Below are 23,461 nucleotides of genomic sequence, written 5' to 3' on the forward strand. Positions count from 1 at the left end.
GCACATTTTTCCACTTTGCGTCTGTCCATTTCAAATGACACTCACCTGATTCCAATTAGGTGCTCTTTGAGCATTCATCAACTTTCCCAGTCTTTTGTTGCCCTGTCCCAACTTTTTTGAAACATGTTGCAGGCATCCATTTCAAAATTAGCTAATATTTGCACAAAAACAATAAAGTTTTTCAGTTTGAACATTAAATATCTTGTCTTTGTGGTGTATTCAATTGAATATAGGTTGAAGAGGATTTGCAAATCATTGGATTCTGTTTTTATTTACAGTGAGGAAAATAAGTATTTGAACACCCTGCGATTTTGCAAGTTCTCCCACATAGAAATCATGGAGGGGTCTGAAATTTTCATCTTAGGTGCATGTCCGCTGTGAGAGACATAATCAAAAAAAAAAAAAAAAAAAATCCGGAAATCACAATGTATGATTTTTTAAATAATTTATTTGTATGTTACTGCTGCAAATAAGTATTTGAACACCTACCAACCAGCAAGAATTCTGGCTCACACAGACCGGTTAATTTTTCTTTAAGAAGCCCTCTTATTCTGGACTCTTCACCTGTATTAATTGCACCTGTTTGAACTTGTTACCTGTATAAAAGACACTTGTTGACACACTCAATTAATCACACTCCAACCTGTCCACCATAGCCAAGACCAAAGAGCTGTCTAAGGACACCAGGGACAAAACTGTAGACCTGCACAAGGCTGGGATGGACTACAGGACAACAGGCAAGCAGCTTGGTAGAAGACAACAACTGTTATGATTATTTATTAGAAAGTGGAAGAAACACAAGATGACTGTCAATCTCCCTCGGTCTGGGATTCCATGCAAGATCTCATTTTATGGGGTAAGGATGATTCTGAGAAAGCTCAGAACTACACAGGAGGACCTGGTCAATGACCTGAAGAGAGCTGGGACCATAGTCACAAAGATTACATTAGTAACACATGATGCTGTCATGGTTTAAAATCCTGCAGGGTAGCAAGGTCCCCCTGCTCAAGCCAGCACATGTCCAGGCCCGTTTGAAGTTCACCAGTGACCATCTGGATGATCCAGAGGAGGCTTGGGAGAAGGTCATGTGGTCAGATGAGACCAGAATAGAGCTTTTTGGAATCAACTCCACTTACCATGTTTAGAGGATTGTTGGGAAAGTGTAATGACACGGACCCACAACAGGGGGCGTAAATGAATACTGGAGCCGCCAAGTCCCGAGTCCCCAGGTGGTCACCATCTCCAGCTGTCGGATCTGGTACTGCTGGCAGGAAGCAGAAACAATCAAGGGTGGGTGTGAGCACACACCCAGCAAACAGTCAGCAAACCAGCAGTTTTTCTCCAGCTGGGAAAAAACACCTCCACCTCAAACACAGTACACAGTTGTGCAGAGCCTGAGAGCTACTTATCCGTTTTGGCGTGAGGGGAGAAGAACGTCACTCCTTTTATGGAGATGATGATGATGAGGTGGTGATGAGTGACAGCTGTCACTCCCGGCTGCTCCCGTGAGGCGGCTGCGCCCTCTCGTGCCTGAAGCCCACACTTCAGGCAGGGCACCCTCTGGTGGTGGGCCAGCAGTACCTCCTCTTCAGCAGCCCACACAACAGGACCCCCCCTCAACAGGCGCCTCCTGGCGCCCGACCAGGCTTGTCAGGATGACGGGTGTAGAAGACGGCCAGGAGGGCCGGGTCCAGGATGAAGCTCCTCTTCACCCAGGAGCGTTCCTCAGGTCCATACCCCTCCCAGTCCACCAAGTACTGGAACCCCCGGCCCATCTGATGGACATCCAGGAGCCAGCGGACCGTCCAAGCCGGCGGACCGTCAATGATCCGGGCAGGAGACGGCGCCGGTCCGGGAGCACAGAGGGGTGAGGTGTGGTGTGGTTTGAGTCTGGAGACGTGGAATACTGGGTGGCAGAAGACACCTGGCTGTTATGAGCGTACTCGATCCAGGCCAGATGGTTGCTCCAGGCCATCGGGTGCGCAGACGTCACACAGCGGAGGGTCTGTTCCAGTTCCTGGTTGGCCCGCTCTGCCTGTCCATTCCTCTGTGGGTGATACCCGGACGAGAGGCTCACGGTGGCCCCCAGTTCTCTGCAGAAACTCCTCCAGACCTGCGAGGACAACTCAGGACCACGATCTGAGACAATGTCAGTTGGTATCCCATGCAGATGGACGACGTGGTGGACCAGGAGGTCTGCGGTCTCCTGGGCCGTTGGGAGCTTCGGGAGGGCCACGAAGTGGGCCGCCTTGGAGAATCGGTCCACTATCGTGCGGACGGTCATCATGCCCTGGGACGGCGGGAGGCCCGTGACAAAATCCAGGCCGATGCGGGACCAGGGGCGACGAGGCACCGGAAGCGGTTGAAGGAGTCCTTGAGTCTTAGTGTGGTCCGCCTTGCCCCTGGCGCAGGTGGTACAGGCCTGGATATATTCCCTGACGTCGGCTTCCATAGACGCCCACCAGAAGCGCTGCCGGACCACTGCCATGGTTCTTCGCACCCCCGGGTGGCAAGAGAGCTTAGAACCGTGACAGAAGTCCAAGACCGCAGCCCTGGCCTCTGGTGGGACGTACAAACAGTTCTTCGGACCGGTTCCTGGGTCCGGGCTCCGTGCCAGGGCCTCTCGGATGGTCTTCTCCATGTCCCAGGTGAGGGTGGCCACGATAGTGGACTCAGGAATGATGGGCTCCGGTGGATCCGACAGCCTTGTTTTGACTTCATCTTCATGTACCCGGGACAAGGCATCCGATCTCTGGTTCTTGGTCCCGGGGCGATAGGTGATCCGGAAGTCAAAACGTCCGAAGAACAGTGACCAGCGGGCTTGCCTGGGGTTCAGCCGCTTGGCGGTCCTGATATACTCCAGGTTCCGGTGGTCTGTGAAAACTGTGAATGGCTCAGAAGCTCCCTCCAACAGGTGTCTCCACTTCTCAAGAGCCTCTTTCACCGCAAGAAGTTCTCGATTGCCCACATCATAGTTCCGTTCAGCTGGGGTCAACCTGCGAGATAAGTAGGTACAAGGGTGAAGAACCTTATCGGACTCCCCGCTCTGGGACAGCACGGCTCCTATCCCTGAGTCAGAGGCATCCACTTCAACCACAAACTGGCGGCAAGGATCGGGCTGCACAAAACCGACGTTTCAACTCCCTAAACGCGGCTTCGCACCGATTAACCAGGTGAAGGGGACTTTTGGGGAGGTCAGGGCTGTCAGGGGACTACTAACCTGACTGTAGCCCTTAATGAACCTGCTGCAGGAAGTCCCGCAAGACGTCATTTACCAAAGCTTGGAATGTCACGGGGGCGTTAGTGAGGCCGAACGGCATGACCAGGTACTCAAAGTGACCTAACGGGGTGTTAAATGCCGTCTTCCACTCGTCTCCTTTCCGGATCCGAACCAGGTGATACGCATTCCTAAGATCTAATTTGGTGAAAAATTTGGCTCCATGCAGGGGTGTGAACACTGAATCCAACAGGGGCAAAGGGTATCGGTTGCGAACCGTAATCTCGTTCAGCCCTCTGTAATCAATGTATGGACGGAGTCTGCCGTCTTTCTTGCCCACAAAAAAGAAACCAGCACCCATCGGGGAGGTGGAGTTCCGGATCAGCCCGGCAGCTAACGAATCCTGGATGTAGGTCTCCATTGATTCGCGCTCAGGACGTGAGAGGATGTACAGCCTGCTGGACGGGTACTCAACGCCCGGGATCAAATCAATGGCACAATCGTACGGACGGTGCGGGGGAAGGGTGAGCGCCAGATCTTTGCTGAAAACATCAGCAAGATCGTGGTACTCGATCGGCACCGCCGTCAGATTGGGGGGAACTTTAACCTCCTCATTAGCAATTAAACCGGGGGGAACCGAGGATCCCAAACACTCCCGGTGGCAGGTTTCGCTCCACTGAGCCACAACCCCAGACGGCCAATCAATCCGGGGATTGTGTTTTACCATCCACGGGAAGCCCAAAATCATGCGGGAGGTAGAAGGAGTAACAAAAAACTCAGTCTCCTCCCGATGATTCCCAGACACCACCAGAGTTACTGGTTGTGTCTTGTGTTTGATTAAAGGGAGAAGGGTGCCATCTAGTGCCCGCACCTTCAATGGCGAAGGAAGCACCACCAGAGGGAGCCCTACCTCCCTTGCCCATCTGCTGTCCAGCAGATTCCCTTCTGACCCCGTGTCCACCAGTGCTGGGGCTTGAAGGGTTAAATCCCCACTCAGGATCGTAACTGGGAGACGTGTAGAAATACGTGTATGTCCCACGTGAATGTCTTGGCCCACCCTTAACCCAGTTTTTAAGGGCGGGCGTTTGTGTTTAACCGCTTGGGGCAGTCTCTCTGCAGATGCTCACTTGAGCCGCAGAAAAAGCATTCCCCGCGGGCCAGTCTCCTCTGTCTGTTAGATGATCCTAATTTGGCCCTGCTTGTGTCCATAGCATCATCAGCAGGGGGAGCTGTAGCCACACAGAGCGCCGAGGCTGTGGAGCGTGGGGAGGGCGGAACCTTTTCAGACCCGGAAGGGAGAGGGACGGCGCGTGCCTTGCCACGCCCTTCGTCTCACTCCCGACGGCATTCTTCTAACCGATTGTCTAATCGTATAACTAGATCAATAAGCCCGTCCAAATCCCGCGGCTCATCCTTAGCCACCAGGTGCTCCTTCAGGACCGACGACAGTCCGTTTATGAAGGCGGCGCAGAGCGCAGTCATATTCCAGCTGGACCTCACAGCCGCGATGCGGAAGTCGACTGCATATTCAGCTGCGCTCCGACGCCCCTGTCTCATAGACAGCAGCACGGTTGAAGCAGTCTCGCCTCTGTTAGGGTGATCAAACACCATTCTGAACTCCCTCACAAACCCAGTATAAGAGGTAAGGAGCCGTGAATTCTGCTCCCAAAGCGCAGTAGCCCAAGCGCGTGCCTCACCTCGAAGCAAATTAATCACATAAGCCACCCTACTGGAGTCTGACGCGTACATCACGGGACGCTGTGCAAAGACGAGCGAACACTGCATCAAGAAGTCAGCGCATGTCTCCACACAACCTCCGTATGGCTCTGGGGGACTTATGTATGCCTTTTCAGGTGATGGTGGGGGGGGTCGTTGAATGACCAGTGGAACGTCTATATTCAGCACCGGGTCAGCAGGAGGAGGAGCTGCAGCAGCACCCTGAGCATGCGCTTCCACCTGCGCAGTGAGAGCCTCCATCCTGCGGTTGAGGATGACATTCTGCTTGGTCATCAGATCCAACCGAGCAGTAAAGGCGTTGAGGATTTGCTGCAGCACACCAATCATGCCTCCTGCAGGCGCCTGTGCACCCTGCTCTCCCATTGGTTGTCCAACAGATGGTTGACGCCCCTCAGGATCCATGACGTTGGCCGAGATATCCTGTTGGGAAAGTGTAATGACACGGACCCACAACAGGGGGTGTAAATGAATGGACAATGAATGAGCCGAAAATAGAACACTTTACTGTTGTGAATGTGCACAACAAAATACAGACAATTACAGAATTTTGTATATAGTCAATCTACAAAGGTGACGTGTGGGCAGGCTCGAGGATAGAAGATGTCTGTCCAGAGAGGAGCCGGAAGCCACACGATTTCCACCGCCACTGAACCCGGAGAATACTGGAGCCGCCAAGTCCCGAGTCCCCAGGTGGTCACCGTCTCCGGCTGTCGGATCTGGTACTGCTGGCAGGAAGCAGAAACAATCAAGGGTGGGTGTGAGCACACACCCAGCAAACAGTCAGCAAACCAGCAGTTTTTCTCCAGGTTGGAAAAAACACCTCCACCTCAAACACAGTACACAGTTGTGCAGAGCCTGAGAGCTACTTATCTGTTTTGGCGTGAGGGGAGAAGAACGTCACTCCTTCTTGGCTTGAAGATATCTTGGCAGGGAGGTGGAGTTGCTGCCCGGCTTTTATGGCGATGATGATGATGAGGTGGTGATGAGAGACAGCTGTCAGGTGGTGATGAGAGACAGCTGTCACTCCCGGCTGCTTCCGTGAGGCGGCTGCGCCCTCTCGTGCCTGAAGCCCGCACTTCAGGCAGGGCGCCCTCTGGTGGTGGGCCAGCAGTACCTCCTCTTCAGCGGCCCACACAACAAGGATGAGAACAACCTCAAGAAAACCATCCCAACCGTGAAGCATGGGCGTGGAAATATCATACTCTGGGGGTGCTCTTCTGCAAAGGGGACAGGAACACTGCACCATATTGAAGGGAGGATGGATGGGGTCATGTATTGCGAGATTTTGACAAACAACCCCATTCCCTTAGTAAGAGCATTGAAGATGGGTCATGGCTGGGTCTTCCAGCATGACAGTGACCCCAAACACACAGCCAGGGCAACTAAAGAGGGGCTCTGTAAGAAGCATTTCAAGGTCCTGGAGTGGCCTGGCCAGTCTCCAGATCTGAACTCAATAGAAAATCTTTGGAGGGAGCCGAAACTCCAAACCTGAAAGATCTAGAGGAGTGAAAAGTATGGAGGAGTGGACCAAAGTCCCTGCTGCAGTGTGTGCAAACCTGGTGGAAAAACTACAGGAAATGTTTGACCTCTGTAATTGCAAACAAAGGCTACTGTACCAAATATTAACATTGATTTTCCCAGGTATTCAAATACTTATTTGCAGCAGTAACATACAAATAAATTATAAAAAAAATCATACATTGTGATTTCTGGATTTTTTTTTTTTTTTTTTTTAGATTATGTCTCTCACAGTGGACATGCACCTAAGATGAAAATTTCAGACCCCTCCATGATTTCTAAGTGGGAGAACTTGCAAAATTGCAGCGTGTTCAAATACTTATTTTCATCACTGTACATTTTACACAACGTCCCAACTTCATTGGAATTGGGGTTGTATTTGGAAGGGGGATTTAATACTTCAGAGTAGGAAATATTGCTATTGTAGATAGGTATGGATACATACAGAAAGGATACCAGTATCATTTGCTATCAATCAAACTGCTTCATCTGGGACCATAAAACATCCATGAAATGTAGAGTTTAAAGGTTGTCCTAATTGGGACTTATCAAGGTTTGGGTTAATCAGTGCTGCCCTGTAGGAATGTTGGCTGTCAGGGGTGGGGGATTTCCAGGGTGAGGGGTAAGATACCCTAGGATATCTTCCCCCCGCGGGGTAAGATATCCATCGAGGTAATATATACTGTTACACCGGATCAAACTTTGTCAGGTGATACTGAATCCCAGTCTGCACCTCACTTTCAAATATGAGAGTGATTGGGGCATGTTTAAGATATAATGCAAAATTAAATGGGGTTTTCCATGTTTAATTTAAAAGGCCACAAGGCTGCTATATGGGTCAGATCTGGATCAAACTTTGACAGTTAATAAAGGATACCATCCAACACAATATGAAATAAATTTTATCTTTTTTGTTTTTGAAAATTTGTTGTGTTAAAGATATGTATTTTTCCAAGATTTTTCCTGACTTTGCCCTTTGAAAATTGAATCAGTTCTTGACTATCAGTATGTGAATCTCCAGTAAAAATTCCATATATATATATATATATATATATATATATATATATATATATATATAAAGGCTGTTCACAAACAGACACACAAACAAACACGTAAACAGGGGCGATAGTTGGAACCATTGCTGGTTCTCAAAACCAGGCACCTAAGTGGCTCTACTCTTCTTCTTCTTTTTTTTTTTTAGATATTTAGATATACTTTAGTATACACTAGTCAAGTTCTACCTTAGAGTTGGAATGTATAATAGAAGATATACCTTACTGAATTTTCATGTGATAATCCACCCGACATCATGGTGTACAGAGTTGTGTTATGCTGCTGAAGTGAACAAAAAAGAAAAAAGAAATTAACGTTTGCTGGAAAGGCTGCGTCTGGTACATGGTGTGACACTGCTGTAAACTTTTAGCAAAGGTGTCCAGTGGTACGCTGGCAGTACCAGCAGGGACTGTGCAAAGGGAGGAACACAATGCTCCCTCCCACTCTGGTCCCGTGTTTGCCATCCAGATGTTTGGACATTGGGCAGTCTTCAGCGCATTTTATGGCCGACTTACCTGTTGGGGACATATGCTTTGGATGTCATCGTGCAGGTGTTGACAAGGTCGTCTGACACTGCTGACCACTACTCTTTTCCTCTCCAAAAAGTATCAGACCTTTTTATTTTTTTCAAAAACCTTATGGATTTGAATCACGTGTGCTTGCATGAGCCAACCTTGAACCTTCATGTGCATGCGTGAGTTTTTTCACGCCTGTCGGTTGCGTCATTCGCCTGTGAGCAGGCTTTGAGTGAGCACTGGTCCTCCCCCCTCGTTGGATTTTCATTTCGAGGAAAATGTCTGAACGATTGGAGCAGCGCTGAATCAAATTTTTCCAGAAACTGTGAGACACAGCCAGTTGGAAACCATTCGGAAGATTCAAACGGCTTCCGGTGGCTTTTCAGTCGAGTGAGTATCCGAGGAATTGTGTAAGAGCTGGACATGTCACAACATGTCCTGTGAGACTTCCAACTTCCGCACGTCTTTCATTACAAAATCTCCTGTAACAGTGGAATGTGCCGAAAAAGTGCTGATGTCCACCTTTTCTGCAATTTCTCTGGTAGTCAGACGATGTCCCGGATCAACACAGCGTTCACTTTAGAAATGATCTGGTCGTTTCAGCCTGTCGATGGCCGCTCAGAGCACGGCGCACCCTCCGCCATTGTGCGCCGTCTTTAAACCGGTTGTAACACTCCTTAATCTGTGTGATGCCCATAGGATCGTCACCGAAAGCCGTCTGAATCTTCCGAATGGTTTCCACCTGGCTGTCTCTCACAGTTTCTGGAAAAATGTGATGCAGCAAAGCTCCAAATCCTTCCACCTCGCAATGAAAATCCAACGAGAGGGGAGGACCAGTGCTCACACAAAGCCTGCTCACAGGCGAATGATGCAACCAACGGGCGTGAAAAAAATCACGCATGCGCAAGAAGGTTCAAGGTTGGCTCATGCAAGCACAGATGATTCAAAGCCATATGTTTTTTGAAAAAAATAAAAAGGTCTGATACTTTTTGGACAGACCTCGTATTTGCCATTTCGGCCTGGTTCCTGCACATTCTTGCTATGTGTGATGGGGGCTTTAAATTTTAGCAATTTTAAGTACAGAATTTCAGATGTCTTCAAAAATAAAGGCAAATGAAGATAATATGTACAATCAGAAATTTTTTTTTACCTAAAATGTACCTGTGAGAGTTACTTGCATCATTTGATGACTGTACAGTAATTCACCACTTTCACAGCCAGTTTTTTTTTTTTTTTTTTTTTTTTTAGACAACTCAGGAGTGGGTACATGAACATTTCCATGTTACAGAATATGTCTTTCTCAAGATTCACTTAGTGTCTGTCTGCTTTTTGGGGATATTGAAGGTATTTTGGCTGTTTTTTTCAGCCAACACTCACGAGAGGACTGCTTTAGTTCACTCCTGCTCTGTCAGGGTCATTCCTCGTGGGCATTATGACTTCTTTTTGCCTTGTTTCTGCCCTGTTTGCACACCTGTGTTGTCTCTGCAATCACACACCTTTCTTGAGTTGTCAGTCATTACTCTGTGTATATCAGTCCCCTGTTTTCTCTCCATCTTCACTGGTTTGAATTCAGGTTTTCATGCCTTCGTACCATGTCTGCAAGAGTTTGTATTTTATCAAAAGGAAGACATCATGACATTTACTGAATAGGGCTTCAATAATGGATGTGAAACAAATGTTTCAAAAGGTTCCATTTGATTTGAAGTTGATTAAAACATATTAAAAATACAAGTAAACAAGAGCAATCAGAGATTTCTGACAATCCCTAATCTGGATCTGGATCACCTCCAAAATTTAATGTCTTCTTCCATGCCCCAATATCTTTGTGTGGTGCAGATTTGGTGAGAATCCGTGAAATAGTTTTGATGTAATCCTTCAAAGCCTATATAAAGTGAATCTTGATCCAGAATCTGGATCCAGATCACCTCTAAAATTAAATGGATCTTCCTTGACCTAATATGTATCCGTGATGAAAATATGGTGAGAATCGGTGAAGTAGTTTTGATATAAACTTTCAAAGCCTATATAAAGTGAATCTTGATCCAGAATCCGCATCTTTATCTGGATCACCTCCAAAATTCATTGGACTCTTCCATGCCCAAATATGTATCTGTGGTGAAAATCTGGTGAGAATGCCTGAAGTGGTTTTGATGTAATCCTTCAAAGCCTATATAAAGTAAATCTTGATCCAGAATCTGGATCTGGACCTGGATCAACTCCAAAATTCAATGGACTCTTCCATGCCCAAATATTTATCTGTGGTGAAAATTTGGTGAGAATCCCTGAAGTAGTTTTGATGTAATCCTTCAAAGTCTATATAAAGTGAAACTTGATCCAGAATCCAGATCCAGATCCAGAACACCTTCAAAATTTAACGGGTTCTTCTATGGCCTAATATCTATCTGTGTTGAAAATGTAATCAAAATCTGTATAGTAGTTTTGACGTAATCCTGCTAACTGCAATCCTTCAAAGCCTATATAAAGTGAAACTTGATCCAGAATCTGGAGCTGGATCAACTCCAAAATTGAATAGGTTCTTCCATGGCCTAATAGCTATGTGTGGTGAAAATATTGTCAAAATCTGTGCAGTAGTTTTGACATAATCCAGCTAACAGGCAGACAGACAGACAAATAAACGGAGGTGATTTTCTAACGTCCTTGTCGGATGTAATGAATGAGGATCACTTTCCTTTTAAATGTCATATTAAAAGGCAACAGTCAGCACAGAGCCTCTACGTCTGCACACTAGGACACATATTAAATCATCCCAAAGTACTGTATACTCCTAATGTCTAGACCAGAGGTATTCAAATAAAATTCAAAAAGGTTCAGTTACAGGAAATTTCCTCAACTAAAGGTTTCAAACATCATAATGTCTAAGATGCATTATGATTCAGCACCACATGGTTTGAAGTAGATTATGAGTTGTATCAGTGTCTGCATGCACACAATAACTGATTGTCAAATAAAATAAAGCACATTTCAGTTGTACTGCAATAATATTTTATTATTAATGTTCACATTCAACTGGAGGGTGCTCTATTCATATAATAATAATAAAATAAATGATCTTTTCTCATTTTAAGTAACATAAGTTTTGCATTTAAAATAAATTAAGAGCTTTTGAAAAAAGTATCTTTAAATGAACTGTTTAATCATTACTAGAAATTAAATAAAGGATTTTGGAGTTGCTTGGGAAGTAAATGATTGGTGGATAGATTATATTGGGATCATGTTCAGATTTGAGTACGTGTGATTTCTCAAAAATATCTTGTATTGACACTTCACATTGTTGCTTTTAATTATAGCCAGTGCCTTGGAGCATATAAGGCAAACTGGTTTTGATCTGCCCTGTGGGAAGTATGAATTAAAAGCTTAATTTGTCTCATTTTAGAGTGTCTGTTTCCTCTTTTAAATGTTGTCACGGTATGCGTGTTACCCACTGCACAACGGCCCTTAAAATAAATAATTTGATTGGTTAAGTAGTGTCATATGGAATTAGTTACAATGCTTACAATTGGTCTATGGATTTCCTGTACATAAACATACATACTGCAAAGATAAAGAGAAAAGCTGAACAGATAAATAAGGCTACTATAAATGCAAGAGAAGCTGAGCAACTTAAAATAAAAATCGTCCATCATAATCTAATACACTCAAAAAGCTGAATCATTGGATTGGATGGACACAAGGTTGATTAAAGCACACCACTGTTTATTGATACAAATTTGAATGAAAGCCCATGTGCTCACCCAAAACCTCTTGCTTTTTTTGGGGGGGTCCCCACTGGTTCATCTTCTTGGTTATACTCATTCACTGTTGCTCTTGATCACGATCACCTTTCCTGGCTGACCCCACCTTTTGTTTAACTGGATCCTCTACTTGGTTAGCCATTGATTTTAGGTTGAGTGTTCTTTCATCTTAAGGGGTCTACTTGCAGGCCGGTCACCATAATTAATATATGGATTTATCCATGTACAGTGAGGTAAATAAGTATTTGAACACCCTGCGATTTTCCAAGTTCTCCCACTTAGAAATCATGGAGGGGTCTGAAATTTTCGTCTTAGGTGCATGTCCACTGTGAGAGACAGAATCTAAAAAAAAAAAAAATCTGGAAATCACAATGTATGATTTTTTAATAATTTATTTGTATGTGACTGCTGCAAATAAGTATTTGAATACCTGGGAAAATCAATGTTAATATTTGGTACAGTAGCTTTTGTTTGCTATTACAGAGGTCAAACATTTCCTGTAGTTTTTCACCAGGTTTGCACACACTGCAGCAGGGATTTTGGTCCACTCCTCCATACAGATCTTCTCTAAATCTTTCACGTTTGGAGTTTCAGCTCCCTCCAAAGATTTTCTATTGAGTTCAGGTCTGGAGACTGGCCAGGCCACTCCAGGACCTTGACATGCTTCTTACGGAGCCCCTCCTTAGTTGCCTTGGCTGTGTGTTTGGGGTCACTGTCATGCTGGAAGACCCAGCTATGACCCGTCTTCAATGATCTTACTGAGGGAAGGAGGTTGTTTGCCAAAATCTCACAATACATGACCCCATCCATCCTCCCTTCAATACGGTGCAGTTGTCCTGTCCCCATTGCAGAAGAGCACCCCCAGAGTGTGATGTTTCCACCCCCATGCTTCACGGTTGGGATGGTTTTCTTGGGGTGGTTCTCATCCTCTAAACATGGTAAGTGGAGTTGATTCCAAAAAGCTCTATTCTGGTCTCATCTGACCACATGACCTTCTCCCATGCCTCCTCTGGATGATCCAGATGGTCACTGGTGAACTTCAAACAGGCCTGGACATGTGCTGGCTTGAGCAGGGGGACCTTGCTGCCCTGCAGGATTTTAAACCATGACAGCATCATGTGTTACTAATGTAATCTTTGTGACTGTGGTCCCAGCTCTCTTCAGGTCACTGACCAGGTCCTCCTGTGTAGTTCTGAGCTTTCTCAGAATCATCCTTACCGCATAAAGTGAGATCTTGCATGGAATCCCAGACTGAGGGAGATTGACAGTCATCTTGTGTTTCTTCCACTTTCTAATAAATAATCATAACAGTTGTTGTCTTCTACCAAGCTGCTTGCCTGTTGTCCTGTAGTCCATCCCAGCCTTGTGCAGGTCTACAGTTTTGTCCCTGGTGTCCTTAGACAGCTCTTTGGTCTTGGCTATGGTGGACAGGTTGAAGTGTGATTGACTGAGTGTGTGAACAGGTGTCTTTTATACAGGTAACAAGTTCAAACAGGTGCAATTAATACAGAAAAAGAGTGCAGAATAAGAGGGCTTCTTAAAGAAAAATTAACAGGTCTGTGAGAGCCAGAATTCTTGCTGGTTGGTAGGGGGTCAAATACTTATTCGCAGCAGTAACATACAAATAAATTATTAAAAAATCATACATTGTGATTTCCAGATTATTATTATTATTTTTTTAGAGTATGTCTCTCACAGTGGACATGCACCTAAGATGAAAATTTCAGACCCCTCCATGATTTCTAAATGGGAGAACTTGCAAAATCGCAGGGTGTGTTGTGTGTTGGGGGGTTTGGCTGGATGTTTTTGTGTTGTTTTCTTTTCTTTGCTCTCCAGGTGGTATGCAAACTGGTTTTTGTCTGTGGAGAAGGTGCTGTCAGAATAATCCTTCACCCTCATCAACATTATTGGCTGCACTTGTGGAGGATGTCCACGTGCAGGCCTAATGACTCGCAGCACCTGTGGATGATGCTCACGTGCAGACTTAAGGACTTTCAGCTGAAGCAGATAATTAGATGGCGTTCTGCATTTAAGCCATGAGTGGTTCAAGCAGAATTGCCGGGAACTCGACCTTGTGACGTTCGTTTGTGAGACGCTGAGGACCACGCCTGGGTTTGACACATCGTGCCTGTGAAGGAGGACGGGTGAGGGACACATGCTGTCAGCACACATCAGAGGTGATTGATTGTCTGAATAAGTGTTAATAGTAATTTGGTATTTTGTTACGCAGTATATTTGAACATTGATGAGAATTGTGCAGCTCGCTTCTCACGGCCGTGGCGTGCAGACTGATGATCCTCCACCTGTTGTGAGAAGCTGCTCATTTACATAAAGCTTAAAGTCAGACCTGAATGTATTGCTGATAGCGTGTGCCTTTGAAGGATATTAGTTGTAGCTGTTGACTTAACTCACCTCTTCTATCCTTCACAGAGTCAGTTTGTCGTGTCCACCTGGGGGGTGTTTGGCAGTGAATTTGAGTCCAGAAGCGCCGGGCTTCGATCCCTTTGGGTGCTGGAGAGCGCGCCGTCCTTCACTCTGCCAGACAAGCTATATATTATGTTGTACACACTTATTGCACGGAGAGGGAAATAAATGTTTTGTTTTTGGAACCGCTTTCTGGTTATTTAGCGCTGGGTTCAGTCAGACGCAGGTCCGCTCCTCAACCCGCGTCGGCACATAACAGTAGTTCCCGGCCATTCTAAAATGGACCAAGCGGCAGAAGCGGTTCCATTTGCCGAAAGAGTCCAAGAACACTTGGAGAAAATATGGGAGCAATTACAGCATCTCGCAAACCAAATTAAACAAACAGATGCCCGCGTTACGGAGCTTGCAGCGCAAGCCATTCCGCTTCCTGCTGCTCCAGCTGCGGCACCATCGATACCGGTTCAGATAACTCCGTCACCCAGAGATTCGGCTTCCGAACCAATTATTTGTCATCCGAAGCCTTATGCGGGAAACGTTGAAGCCTGTGCTCCCTTTTTGATGCAATGTTCTCTGGTTTTTGCTCAGCGACCGGCTTCCTTCTCTTCTGATGGTAGCCGTGTCTCATATGGGACAAATTTGCTCTGAGGTGACGCCTTAGCTCGGGTCACTGCGTTATGGAGTAATAACTCTCCATTGTTAGGATCCTTTAAGGATTTCTCCCGGGAGTTCCGATTGGTTTGTGACCATCCGGTGAAAACAAATACCGTTGCCCAACGGTTGCTGAATCTCAGGCTGGGGAGGCGGAGTGCGGCGGATTATTCCGTGGATTTCCGAATTTTTTCTGCTCAGTCCGGTTGGAATACCGCCGCTTTAAGAGGAGTGTTTGTGGATGGTTTGAACGATTCATTAAAAGACGAGCTAGCAGTCCGTGACGAACCAAACGATTTAGATGAGCTAATATCTTTGGTTATTCGTCTAGATGATCAGATAAAGGAGTGTGGACGCGAGAGAGGGCGGACATCAGAGCGGGTCTTTTCGTTTCGGGGCTTTCCCCGACACAGATCTGGGCTGCCTCTTCTTCGCCCCACTGAGACTCCTCCGACGGGACCTCTGGCTCCTCTTGCGGATGAGCCCATGCAGCTCGGAAGAGCTGAAGCCGCCATATTGCCCCGTCACACAAGCGTCAAGAAAGATAGTGATGACGTATCTCCAGGTGTTCTGGGACAGGCACAATAATGGACAAAAAAAAACAAAACATAATTAGTTATGTGGGCTGTTTTTGTTTTTTTGTGAGGGGTTATAAATTGTTTGGGTGTTTAGAGGCGGTTCTGGTGGAGTGAACGACTGGCGGTTCGGAGCTCGGCTGGACTCAGCCAATCATTGGTTTTTATTAGTTGAACTTAGGTATTTTCTGTTTGGGATTGGGTCGTTTTGTTTTGTTGTTTTTTATTTCCCTGCTTCCCTAACCCCAACCTCACTTGCCCTAAGACCGTTCGTCTTGTGGGTTGTGGGGTGGTGCAGGTTGGTCACGCTGAGTGTTTCTCAGAAGACCTCTGCACCTGGGGGGGGGTTGTCAGGGGTGTTTTTTTGGGTTTGGTTAGGGCCCGGTTCCACTCCAGCCTCGGTGGGCCTTTGACGTTCGTCATTGGTGTTACTGGGGTGTGGTGCAGCGGGAACATACATCAGTCGGAGGGGTGGGCCGATCTGTTGCCGTTCGCCATTTCGGTAGTTCCGCCCCTCCCGATAGGCTGGTGGTATGGTCGGGTAGGGGCACCGGACGTATTTCCGGTTTTCCGCTGCGCTTCGGGGTTGGGACCGGGTTAGTTTTTCCTGTTTCCTTCCTCGGCTTAGTAATTTTGTGCCGTTCGCCAAAATGGAGCTAACGACTGGCTCTGGGAGTAATCTGGGGTCTTTCGGGGTGCTGGGGGAGGTAACAGGGTTTTCCAGTTGTTTTATTTGCCCCCGGGGTGTTTTAATGAAGTCCGCCGGGGGTTGGATTTTTGTGTTTTTATGCTTCCTTCCAGGTTCCACCTCCAGGGTTGATGGGACGGTCCTCTGGGGGGGGTGGGAATTGATTGTGGGGCCGACTCACCAAGTGTGGCCGGGTCTGGGGTTCCTGGGTTGTGGGGAGGGGGCCTCCTGGGGTTGATGGTACGGTCCTCTGGGGGGCGCTGCTCCTCCATGTAAACCTGGGGACCTCTGTGGGATTCCGGTTTTGGTTGTCTCTCCTAGAACTGGCGGTAAAGGTCTTCTGGGGGGGGGGGGGGGGGGGTGGTTGGGCTGCATATCGTTCTGGGGGGGGGGGTTGGTTGTTATTTTTCTTTGTGAATTTGTGTTTGTATTGTGTTGTTGGGGCTGTGTTGGGTTTTTGCATTTGGGAGTTTTTCTTTTCTTCCCGGGGTTGGATGGGACGGTCCCCTGGGGAGGTTTTGGGTGGGTTTTGTGTTTTTTTTGTATGTTGGGTTGTATGTGGGACTTTTTGGGGGTTTTGTTGATGCCAGCCGGCCTTCCAGCCATGGTGCCCTGTCCTGCTGTCTGCTGTGGACCTTGGGAGTGTTACGCCGTCTGCTTGCTGTCATGGACCCCGGAGGGAGGTGCTGTTCTCGGGCCTGGTCTGTTCGGTCGCCGGGAGGCTTCCCGTTGATGGGGGGGGGGGGTACTGTTGTGTGTTGGGGGGGTTGGCTGGATGTTTTTGTGTTGTTTTCTTTTCTTTGCTCTACAGGTGGTATGCAAACTGGTTTTTGTCTGTGGAGAAGGTGCTGGCAGAAGAATCCTTCACCCTCATCAACATTATTGGCTGCACTTGTGGAGGATGTCCACGTGCAGGCCTAATGACTCGCAGCACCTGTGGATGATGCTCACGTGCAGACTTAAGGACTTTCAGCTGAAGCAGATAATTAGATGGCGTTCTGCATTTAAACCATGAGTGGTTCAAGCAGAATTGCCGGGAACTCGACCTTGTGACGTTCGTTTGTGAGACGCTGAGGACCGCGCCTGGGTTTGACACATCGTGCCTGTGAAGGAGGACGGGTGAGGGACACATGCTGTCAGCACACATCAGAGGTGATTGATTGTCTGAAAAAGTGTTAATAGTAATTTGGTATTTTGTTACGCAGTATATTTGAACATTGATGAGAATTGTGCAGTTCGCTTCTCACGGCCGTGGCGTGCGGACTGATGATTCTCCACCTGTTGTGAGAAGCTGCTCATTTACATAAAGCTTAAAGTCAGACCTGAATGTGTTGCTGATAGCGTGTGCGTTTGAAGGATATTAGTTGTAGCTGTTGACTTACCTGACTTACCTCACCTCTTCTATCCTTCACAGAGCCAGTTTGTCATGTCCACCTGGGGGGTGTTTGGTGGTGAATTTGAGTCCAGAAACACCGGGTTTCGATCCCTTTGGGCGCTGGAGAGCGCGCCATCCTTCACTCCGCCAGACAAGCCATTTATTATGTTGTACACAATTATTGCACAGAAAGGGAAATAAATGTTTTGTTTTTGGAACCGCTTTCTGGTTATTTAGCGCTGGGTTCAGTCAGACGCAGGTCCGCTCCTCAACGCGCGTTGGCACATAACAGGGTGTTCAAATACTTATTTTCCTCACTGTATATATGGTGACAGAGCTTGTCTTGTTTCTTATCTTCTCCCTCAGTTTTGCAAGTATAATTGCCATTACTTCAGTGTACCTACAGTAGATCTGCTGAAGGTTTAGGTCCTTGGGACATTTTGGTAGTTCTGGGGTGTGCATGAAGGGGAATATCCTGTTAATTTTAAACACCTGTAAATTACACTTGCTGAGAAATATAAAACACAGCCAAATAAACAATAACTTGCTATATTAAATCCACAATAGAATGACCTAAACCTATGCATAATGTGTCTATGCTGCCACAAAACAACATTTCTGATCCACCATACTCCAGCTTCCCCTACATTAATGTGAACAGGGTTGGGTAGGATTACTTTGAAATGTAATCAGATTACAAGTAATCCAAATGTATGTACATACATACATGTAATCCACAAGCTCCCAATTCAGATCAGGGAGACAGACACCCTCTCTACTTTTAAGATTAGGCTTAAAACTTTCCTTTTTGCTAAAGCTTATAGTTAGGGCTGGATCAGGTGACCCTGAACCATCCCTTAGTTATGCTGCTATAGACGTAGACTGCTGGGGGGTTCCCATGATGCACTGTTTCTTTCTCTTTTTACTCTGTATGCACCACTCTGCATTTAATCATTAGTGATCGATCTCTGCTCCCCTCCACAGCATGTCTTTTTCCTGGTTCTCTCCCTCAGCCCCAACCAGTCCCAGCAGAAGACTGCCCCTCCCTGAGCCTGGTTCTGCTGGAGGTTTCTTCCTGTTAAAAGGGAGTTTTTCCTTCCCACTGTAGCCAAGTGCTTGCTCACAGGGGGTCGTTTTGACCGTTGGGGTTTTACATAATTATTGTATGGCCTTGCCTTACAATATAAAGCGCCTTGGGGCAACTGTTTGTTGTGATTTGGCGCTATATAAAAAAATTGATTGATTGATTGATTGATGTATTGTTTCAAAGTAATCCTCCTCAACCTTGAATGTGAATTAGTTGGTATGTGGATTCTGTGTTGTCCATTTGTTTTAGCACACAGAGCCTGAGAGTATTTGCATTCCAATATCTGAAGATTCTTAATTAAGAATGAAAAGTACATTACTCTTTCAAAGGGTGCACTTGTGTTATTTTGACATAAAACTGTCTTAAAATGACAGCAATATCATGTATCAAAGTTATTGCTGGGAAAGTAATGTACTGTCAAACAAAAATAGTTGCTGCAGGACTATATGCTTTTTCTGCTGGACTTCTACTCCTAAGGATTGTGCTGCCTTCCAACCAGATATGTGTGACACATTATTACGATTGTGTTTTTATGGTAAAAGCACCAAATTTTGCAGATATATGATTGTGTGTACAACTCCTCACTCAGGGGGAGGAGGAGGAGTAACAGGAAGACAGAGGGCGGGAAGGAGAGGAACAGTAGTAGCCAATAAACCAGTATTGACCAGTATGTCTGGTATTTATGTTTGTGTATTTATATTTGCAAACTTTTTTTTTACTTTACTTTCACTTTTGATAATCTTCTTGCCCTGTGTGCTGCTATACAATGCTGCTGGAACCTCGATTTTTCTGATGGAGTCTTCCCAAGGGACCAATAAATTCTAGCTAATCTAATCTAATCTAAAAAAACAAAAAAAAACAACAACAAAACCTGATGCCATGCTCAGTTTTTCACTGAGGGTAATGAATAGCAAAATCCAACATGGCTGCCATGCCATTCTGGAATATTTTCAAAAGGCTCTGTCTTTACTACTATGTCATAAAGACAAAAATGAAGGTTTGTTTTCTTTTCTTCCCAGATAAATCCATGCCAACCATAACACCATGTAACAAATTTTTATTTTTGTTTTGTTCCTGGGTACACAGTGTGTTTTCCTAACCTTTTATGCCTTAAATAAATAGAAAATAGCTGTTTTTCCACAGAAACTTTGCTTCTGTGATCAGGACATTGATATTTTGAAATTTGTCTGTTTTCAAGAATATTCTCAATTCGCCTTCACTACTACTGAGTAGTCTTCTAGAATATTCTTGAACTGCTAGAACTGTCCAGAATTTTCTAGAAGTTTCCAGAATTATCTAGAAATTTCAAGAAACTTTTAGAACTTTCTAGAACGTTAAAAAATAAAATAAAATCAAAGTTTGTGCTGAATGTAGTCATTTTTCCATAGACTTTAGACATAAGCAGTTGAAATATAACAGTTAGAAGCCAGGAACAAAAATTGTGTTACATAGTGTAATAGCACTGATTAAAAAAGATAGAGCTTGGCACGATACCTAATTCTATTAAATTATATATCAAACAATGCCTGTTCAAAATTTGATGCCTTTACCAAAAAACAGAGGTATCTCCCAAAGATTTGTCTCACATGAGCCTAAATAGCACCTGATTAATTAAAGACTACAATGTGTGCCCGAGCTGTCCCTGCCACAGCTGCAGGTAATCTGTCATGTTCTCTCGGGCAGGACTGGTCCTATACCTCCTTCCTTGGGTTCAGTCAGCACTACCATTGGGAGATATGCTCAGAAGTTGCTCACTTCCACCATTCATTTCAATAATCCATAACGTTTCTGAGCAATCTAAATTGAACGTCTCATTTTGTTTTTGACATTCTGCTTGTTGTAAAGGCTGCATGTAGAACCCCATCACCTCAAACACAAAGGGGTCCTTCGTCTATACCTACTTCAGCCTCAGCTGGCTGAAAGACAACAAAGGTCTGTGTGAGCGCAAACTAACGGCCAACTGTTTGTTCCTGTGCTAGTTTGCGAGGTCAGCATCCCAGGACTGCTGCAGCCCTGTTATTGGCTCAGTCTGTCACATGGTGCCTGGCTGCTGAACAGACCCTTTATATAATCAGAGCCATACCAGAACCACTCTTAGGTTCACTCTTAGGTTTCTGACCAAGTTCAACAATAAGATTATCATAAATATATTGCTACAGGGCAGTGCATCTAATCATATAAAACCATTAGCCTTCTCTAGAAATGAGGGTAAGAGAAAAGGTAAATAAATTTACTGCATTATATTTTATTCATCAGTAAAGATTATGTCATACTTATAGTTTTGGAGGCCAATGCATCTCTGTTAATTGGTAGGTGAACTGTGCAGGAGGCTGAAGGTTGTGACATCATACTTTAATCTCTTCATCCTGTTCAGGGCCAAAGTCTCTCGAAATTCAGGCTCCATAGCTCTGGAGACGAACTGTTCTTACCACTAATCCTAATCCATCTGTCCATAAACTACACAATATTGCCCAGGTGGCAATGACACCAGAGGGCTAGATAACTGTTCCAGGCTGCAGGCAACAACCTTAAAATTGTAAAGGGAGTCTGCTAACTCTTATTAATTTGTTCCCACCCTGAGTATGCTTATTGTGTTTTGTCTGTAACATTATTTACTAACAGAACCTGTCAGCATATTTTTGAAAAATGAGTGAGTTCAGTCATTTGTTGTGTTATGCCTTAATTCTTAAATTATCTACCTGAACATTGGGCACCGAAAAATCAATATACGTATTAAATAAGGGCATTTTAATACAAGACTAGGGTGAATGCGAGAGTATCAAAAATTACAGCATTATTCATAGGTAATGCTCTCAAAGACACAATTTGCGGATGCTGAATACACTAGCCTTCTGTGCCAGTTTGAGTCCCAGTTGTGACTGGCACCTGATGCCCCTCTACTGCCTACCCAGCACTAAAAGTAATCCTTGACTAGTAGTGAGGAAGGTATTAGCTGGCAAGGAAAGGAACTCCCCATACATGTATAACTCTTATTTAGCACATCTCTGAAGCTCCATAAAATAAGACTAGGAATCACATTATACCTTTTTACCTTACTTTGTGGCTATGTTTCACAAAAATAGTGATTGAAGTAATGCCTGCATATTTGAGAAAAAGAAAATCCCTAGATTCCATAGCATGATGGCTTCAGATTATGACTTCCGCTTCCTGTCACGCTGTCCATTCCTGTGTGTTGTACGCGCTTCCAACAATCAATTTGGAATTAAGTCGCTTCTTCCTCGCATTATTTTGGCACCGATTCTGCATTTCTGAATTTTGAAGTGACTACTGGGCACATTTTGTGCCTATTTGACTGCTGAGTAAAGACTACGGAGCAGATGGATTTAACGCTACCTAGCCGCTATCCAGCCATTAACAAGCTGCCAATAATTCATTGTTGCATGTTTGTCGTGTTTTTTTTTTTTTTTGTGCCTTACGCGTCCTAATGTCACTCAAAAAAGCCTCGTCGATGGAGGAGCTCGAGGGCGTAAAGGCTTCCCTCGACTTCTTATCAGGGGAGATGATAACCATCAGAGAGCAGCAAACACAGCTTCTGTCTCTCCTGGAGCAAGTGAACACACTTCGCATCCAGAACGCTGAAAAGGATCGGCGCATTGAGGATTTGGAGCGGCGGGTGGACGAGCTGGAGCAGTACACCCGCATAAACGATCTGATCGTCACCGGGATTAAAACCACGCCGCGCTCGTATGCCCGAGCGGTGGCCCCCGACATGGTCAGCGGGCTGCCCAGTGAGGAGGAGATGAGGTCGGTGGAGCAACAGGTGGCATCCTTCCTCCACGAAAAAGGGATAGAGATGGACCTGGGGCACATCGAAGCCTGTCACCCGCTGCCCTCCAGAAACAACGAGAGACCTGCTGTCATCCTGAGGTTTGTCAACAGAAAACGCAAAGTGGCTCTGCTAAAACAAGGTCGCAAATTGAAAGGAACTAACGTCTTTATTAATGAACACTTAACTAAACGGAATGCGGACATTGCAAAGAAAGCAAGACAACTCAAAAAGCACACCTGGGTATCAAACTGTAAAGTCTTCATTAAAGTGAACGGGAGCCCAGAGAATGCCAGAGTGATGGTGGTGAGAGGGGCAGAGGAGCTGGACAAATATATTTGAAAATGCCCCAAATAAGGTAATACAAGACTCTAGACTCTAACATCAATTATGCTTGCACCACCAATCAACAATGACTTAAGTAAGCTACAGAGAATACTACAACACAAACAAATGGAACTGGAAACTTTTAATTACATGGAATATAACACACATGATGATCTACTTGATATAGACCCTGACAACAATTGTCTTTCCTCTGTTGTTTGTAACTGTAATTATCTCACTCAAGATCAATACAACAACAACATAAACTCCCAGCTATCAATAATACATTTCAATAGCAGAAGTATGTACACCAATTTTAGTTCTATTAAAGATTATTTGCACAATTTCAATTTCCCATTCAGTATTATTGCAATTACAGAAACCTGGATTAGTAATGACAGAGATATAAATTTTAGTCTTGATGGTTATGAGCTAAGGAATATAAATAGAGAAACCAAAACAGGAGGTGGAGTAGTACTACTTATCCACAAATCCTTAATATACAAGGTCATTGATAATATGTCTTTTGCAATAGATGACATTATGGAATGTGTAACTATTGAAATTTGTAATGGAAAGCAGAAAAATGTCATAGTAAGTTGTGTGTATCGTTCACCTGGATCAAATATTGATATTTTTACTAAAATTATGGAAGAAAGGTTTTCAACTTTCAACCATAAACAATTATTCATCTGTGGTGATCTCAATATTGACCTTCTGAATCCATCTAGACATAAAGCAACAGATGACTTTTTAGA

The 23,461-nt window shown here is 45.1% G+C and overlaps 1 protein-coding gene across 1 annotated transcript in view; it reads left to right on the top strand.

Moving 5' to 3' along the window:
* Positions 1 to 23,461, top strand: part of atp6ap1lb (ATPase H+ transporting accessory protein 1 like b) — a 61,073-nt gene that overhangs the window by 20,661 nt on the left and 16,951 nt on the right. The window lies entirely within an intron of this gene.

This window comes from Thalassophryne amazonica, chromosome 6 (genome assembly GCF_902500255.1).
Source record: "Thalassophryne amazonica chromosome 6, fThaAma1.1, whole genome shotgun sequence".
In the NCBI taxonomy this organism is placed as follows: domain Eukaryota; kingdom Metazoa; phylum Chordata; class Actinopteri; order Batrachoidiformes; family Batrachoididae; genus Thalassophryne; species Thalassophryne amazonica.